Source organism: Solanum dulcamara, chromosome 1 (genome assembly GCF_947179165.1).
Source record: "Solanum dulcamara chromosome 1, daSolDulc1.2, whole genome shotgun sequence".
Classification (NCBI taxonomy): domain Eukaryota; kingdom Viridiplantae; phylum Streptophyta; class Magnoliopsida; order Solanales; family Solanaceae; genus Solanum; species Solanum dulcamara.
The window spans coordinates 41,103,954-41,110,427 of record NC_077237.1 but is presented as its reverse complement, the minus strand read 5'-3'; the positions used below and the strand labels follow the sequence as shown (position 1 = coordinate 41,110,427).

General features: G+C 38.4%; 2 pseudogenes; both read left to right on the top strand.

The window, feature by feature from the left end:
- Nucleotides 1-798: 798 nt before the first annotated feature.
- Nucleotides 799-916, top strand: LOC129904772 (5S ribosomal RNA; annotated as a pseudogene).
- A 3,847-nt stretch (nucleotides 917-4,763) lies between these two features.
- On the top strand, nucleotides 4,764-4,884 carry LOC129904726 (5S ribosomal RNA; annotated as a pseudogene).
- Nucleotides 4,885-6,474: the final 1,590 nt, after the last annotated feature.

The window sequence follows — 6,474 nt, the reverse complement described above, 5'->3', positions numbered from 1 at the left end:
AATATTTATTTGCCATTTCGGGTTAGTTCGCTTAGTGTTTTAGCCTCAGAACCTTAGTTTAGGGTGACTTTGGCCTTGGTTGTCACTTAGATCCTTTGATTTCTCGTAAGTGATGTGAAACTTAGCTTTTACAAGTTTGGATTGTTGCATTTTGGTTGTCTACCACCTTTGTGCTATGTATAGTTGCTTTCCATTTGGATTCAACTATTTGCCTAAGGCCATGAGCTTAGACTACAGGGTTAGTACCATAAGATGTGGAGGGGGTTTTATCTGGTTGTATGCATGAGCTGGATTGTTTGTAACTATTGATTGGGTTGTATTGGTTCATAAAAATTATCATGTCATACTTGCATTTTATTTCTAAAAAATAAGGTTTTGAGCTATATTTTGAGGTATACTATATTTTCTAATGATTTTGAGCTCCAAAGGATCGGTATATGTAAAGTTTGTCTTTTCGTACTTCTAGAAAGACTGGTAGTTTTGGATAGAACAGTATATTGAGGCACCGATGGAATTAATACACAGGGATAAGACTAACTAAGAAGGGTAAGTAACCCATGGTAAGGATTGTGAAAAAGGTTAAGAAGTGTTATACTATGGGGTAGAATATGAACAGGATGTGATGTGAATATAAGGAGGATCGTTATGAAAATAAGTAAAGCCTAGTGAGCAAGTGGCTGAAGATAGGATGTGGTCCGTGTAATGAGGATATAAGGGTAACTTGGGAGGTGCAGCTTAGTCTATCGGATCAGCTGCTGGGTCATCATCTTCTTCGGTAGCTATGTGCCCCATGGGGAAGGATGCAATCATACCAGCACTAACGCACCAGATCCCATCAGAACTCTGAAGTTAAGCGTGCTTGGGCGAGAGTAGTACTAGAATGGGTAACCTCCGAGGAAGCCCTGTGCGGCTGTGATATGAGATGATATGGAATTATGTATACATTAGCCTTGCATGGAATTGTGGTATAAAGAAGTATTGTGGATACATTACTACACCGTGAAAGATGATAAGACCCTTTGAGATAGGGGATGTAGCTTTTCAAAACAATTGATGCAACCTACGAATGGCGGTTTGCCAAGAGTAAAACTAGGTAATTAATCGATAAAAGAAGTCGGTAGTAGCCATGTAACTGCTATATTCGAATACATTAAGGGAAGGTATAAGATGGTTTGAAGCAAAACCTTTAAGGTACAATCAGTACTAAGGACAAAAGCTATAGTAGAGCCTTAACATCAGATGAAGGAAGTAAGAAATGATACAGGTTTACGTACAGACTAGTATGACAATGCTAAGTCATCTTCCGAGCTACTTTAATCTCCTACACATGTTCATGTAAAGGGTGCAATATAATGTGTGGTAAAAGAACTAGAAAGAAGAAATGGAAAATAGATATCACCTGTTCCCTATGCCTACAGGTAATCTACCCTCTTACATTGACTATATGGGTTAATAAGAGGCCTTTGGATGACAACCAATACAGAGAAATCTTTAGGCAATCGTAAGACCTTATGAGGCTAGTTAACATTCAAGTACGAATGTTCTAAAGGGGGGAAGGATGTTATACCCCGTACCTTTATGTTTCAGAACGTCTTCTTAAGCTTCTTGAAAGATCTCCCGTGACCTAGATTATCTATAATATGATTAAATAACTCTAAGTAAGGGAGGATGTGATGTCCCTTAAGAGTGAAGGTTGGAAATAGGTCTATAAGGATTAGAAACGAGTTGGAGGCCAAAATAACAAGTTGTAGAACTCGACTTACTTACGTAAGCTACCAACTTGGATGACTTACATAAATAAGCCACTGGAGTAAATGTTGAGCTTACGTAGCAAGGATTACATAGGTTCCTAAAGTAAGACGAGATTACGAACCCACAGGAGAGGCGGAAGGAGGCGTATCACCTACTCATAAGCAAACAGGTGATGCACCTACTTTGACTAAGTAGGTGATGCACCGAATTGGACAAAGTAGGTGACACAACTACTTGAGGTGGGTCCCACATTGCTCTTAGGGATTTTTTAATCATACCATGCTCTTAGATAGTCAATCATACCATGCTCTTAGGGATTTTTTAACCCATACAGAGCCTTATTAAAATTTTGAACACATATATTGAGGATGCTCATGGCTCTCTAATCCTAGTGATTTTCATACATACACTTCTTCTTATAGATGCCCAATCAAGAATGCACTCTTGACATCCATGTTATGTTGACTGAACTATATGTGAGTCACAAATTCTTTGAGTATTCTAATTTATTTCATTCTAGATAATAGACAAAATTTATCATCACAGTCAATGTTTTTTTCTTGATTGTATCCTTACACCACTAATCTTACTTTGTTTCCCTTAATTGTCCCATGATCATCAGACTTGTTCCTAAAGAACCACTTAGTTCTGATGAATATTGTGTATGTTTACTTGGGAACCTGTAATATCCCTAGAGGTTATTTCTCTATTTCTACATGTTTTACTATTTCTCCCCTTCCTGTATCTTTCTTATAGAATTTAAGCGGTATTGGGATGAATAGCACGCTCCCCAAGGTATTTAGTTTAATTTTGAGGCAGTTTGGTCAATCGTGAGGCATAAGGCTTGAAAGAGTTGACTTGAATCATTATTCAGAGATTTTGAGGTTGGATGACGATTTTCTCCAGTTCCATCAGCTCTAGATGGGTCATTTTAAGTGTTGGTTCATGTTTTGGGGTTTTTATTTTATGTTTGTGCGATAATGCGTTTTGACTTTAATATTATGGCCAAAGTTTGAGTTTGGTCATCTTTCTTGAAAAATTCACTCGATTGGAAATTATGACAGCGTAGTTAGCTCTAGAATGTTGATTTTGGTCTAGAACAATCCTTCATTCGCTTCCCGAGGCATATGGTCTAATCATGAGGCCCATTGTCAATTTGGGCTCAAAATGACACTTAGGTGTGGGACCCACTTTTCATTAAAAAGACCTCGTACAGAAATTTTGAATGCACCATTGATCCCAGAACACCGAATTTAGTAGGGTATCATATCTCATTTGTGAACATGGGGTTTCAAATGAATTCTGAGCACCCCATTCTAGAATTTGGACATGCCAAGTCCATTTTATACCAGCTGAGTCTGGTGGCATCGCAAAAGAGAATCCTTGTCACTTAAGAAACTATTGCTAATGTCGACAGAAGGTTGCTAAAGCGACTAGGTCCCCATTGGCGTGTGTTGTTAAAGCAACAACAGGTCACTAAAGCGGCCCCTCGTATAAGCGACAGGGTCCTCGCTTAAGCAAGGCCTACTTCTTTGTGGTGGTCGCTTAAAAGACCAACTAAGGTTTGCTTTTACAATATTAGAGGCTTGTTTTAAGTCTGAAATTTCAGTTATTTCACACAAACTTTGAGACACGATTTATCTTTCAATTTAAGAGTGATTTGAGTGATTCCAAGAGATAAATTGTGTGGTTTTTAGGGGATTCAAGTTGTGTGATTAGAACATGGTTTCGAGGCTTCGTGTGAGGCAAATTGTCCTTTTTCCCTATGATTTTAGTGGTTTTGATGAACAAATTAGGTAGGAAGGTGCATGTTGGTTATGAGTTGATTCTATTTTTTGAATTGTGTTCCTTCTTGGAACACAAGGTTAGGGTAGCATTTAGGAACTATTTTTGGAGTCAATTCCGTGAGTTATGGAGCATGTCCCATAATTCCTAATTTTTTACTCCTAAATATGCCTATCTCCTAATTTGATAATATTTAATTTCAAAATGTACATATTAATTTTGTGAGTCTGTTCTTGACAGGGTGGTAGTATTCCAAGGTTGTTCAAAAGGGAAAAGCACATGAATAGAGGTTCGAGTGCGGTTTTGGCTTTAAGGTACATTATGGTGTACCCATTTTAGACTTGGCTTAGTTTGTTATCTATATATTTGAGTAGTTTAATGGTTAGGATTATGTTAGAACTAGGTTTTAGGTATGCTTGATCCATAGTAATATTTATTTGCCATTTCGGGTTAGTTCGCTTAGTGTTTTAGCCTCAGAACCTTAGTTTAGGGTGACTTTGGCCTTGGTTGTCACTTAGATCCTTTGATTTCTCGTAAGTGATGTGAAACTTAGCTTTTACAAGTTTGGATTGTTGCATTTTGGTTGTCTACCACCTTTGTGCTATGTATAGTTGCTCTCCATTTGGATTCAACTATTTGCCTAAGGCCATGAGCTTAGACTACAGGGTTAGTACCATAAGATGTGGAGGGGGTTTTATCTGGTTGTATGCATGAGCTGGATTGTTTGTAACTATTGATTGGGTTGTATTGGTTCATAAAACTTATCATGGCATACTCACATTTTATTTCTAAAAAATAAGGTTTTGAGCTATATTTTGAGGTATACTATATTTTCTAATGATTTTGAGCTCCAAAGGATCGGTATATGTAAAGTTTGTCTTTTCTTACTTCTAGAAAGACTGGTAGTTTTGGATAGAACAGTATATTGAGGCACCGATGGAATTAATACACAGGGATAAGACTAACTAAGAAGGGTAAGTAACCCATGGTAAGGATCGTGAAAAAGGTTAAGAAGTGTTATACTATGGGGTAGAATATGAACAGGATGTGATATGAATATAAGCAGGATCGTTATGAAAATAAGTAAAGCCTAGTGAGCAAGTGGCTGAAGATAGGATGTGGTCAGTGTAATGAGGATGTAAGGGTAACTTAGGAGGTGCAGCTTAGTCTACCGGATCAACTGGTGGGTCATCGTCTTCTTCGGTAGCTATGCGCCCCATGGGGCAGGATGCAATCATACCAGTACGAACGCACCAGATCCCATCAGAACTCTGAAGTTAAGCGTGGTTGGGCGAGAGTAGTACTAGAATGGGTAACCTCCGAGGAAGCCCTGCGCAGCTGTGATATGAGATGATATGGAATTATGTATACATTAGCCTTGCATGGAATTGTGGTATAAAGAAGTATTGTGGATACATTACTCCACCGTGAAAGATGATAAGACCCTTTGAGATAGGGGATGTAGCTTTTCAAAACAATTGATGCAACCTACGAATGGCGGTTTGCCAAGAGTAAAACTAGGTAATTAATCGATAAAAGAAGTTGGTAGTAGCCATGTAACTGCTATATTCGAATACATTAAGGGAAGGTATAAGATGGTTTGAAGCAAAACCTTTAAGGTACAATCAGTACTAAGGACAAAAGCTATAATAGAGCCTTAACATCAGATGAAGGAAGTAAGAAATGATACAGGTTTACGTACAGACTAGTATGACGATGCTAAGGCATCTTCCGAGCTACTTTAATCTCCTACACATGTTCATGTAAAGGGTGCAATATGATGTGTGGTAAAAGAACTAGAAAGAAGAAATGGAAAATAGATATCACCTGTTCCCTATGCCTACAGGTAATCTACCCTCTTACATTGACTATATGGGTTAATAAGAGGCCTTTGGATGACAACCAATACTGAGAAATCTTGACGCAATCGTAAGACCTTATGAGGATAGTTAACATTCGAGTATGAATGTTCTAAAGGGGGGAAGGATGTTATACCCCGTACCTTTATGTTTCAGAACGTTTTCTTAAGCTTCTTGAAAGTTCTCCCGTGACCTAGATTATCTATAATATGATTAAATAACTCTAAGTAAGGGAGGATGTGATGCCCCTTAAGAGTGAAGGTTGGAAATAGGTCTATAAGGATTAGAAACGAGTTGGAGGCCAAAATAACAAGTTGTAGGACTCGACTTACTTACGTAAGCTACCAACTTGGACGACTTACATAAATAAGCCACTGGAGTACATGTTGAGCTTACGTAGCAAGGATTACATAGGTTCCTAAAGTAAGACGAGATTACGAACTCACAGGAGAGGCGGAAGGAGGCGTATCACTTACTCAGAAGTAAGCAGGTGATGCACCTACTTTGACTAAGTAGGTGATGCACCGAATTGGACCAAGTAGGTGACACACCTACTTGAGGTGGGTCCCACATTACCACGTGGTAGCATGTGATTGGTTGCATGAGGTGACGTGGCTGCCTAAGGTTGTGACATATGTCACCCTTAGAGGACGACATGTGTCACCTTCAAAAAGGGGAAATATATGTTAAGTGATGATTAATTCATCACATTTTCAGCATCTTTCACTTGGAAAAATTGAAGGAAAACTTGAGAGAACAAGAGAGGGACCTACGGGTTTGCCAAGAAAAATTAAGGTAAGGCCCGATTTTGTTCCGTGATTTCATTATTTAAGGTATCCTACGGTGATATAGCGGTGTTTAATAATGAAAAACTTCTTTTTGGGGCAGCAAAAACGTGACACAAACATCCCCAAATAGTCCGCTAATTTTCACCGCGCTAAGGAACTTCCGAGGCTAGTTTTGACAAGTTTTGAATAAGGTAAGGTCTTTCCCTTCAATTTGGAGCTTTTGATGTTGTTATGTAGTGTATTATAAGTCTTTTAAGTGGCTGTAAATATGAAAATTTTATAGGGATGCT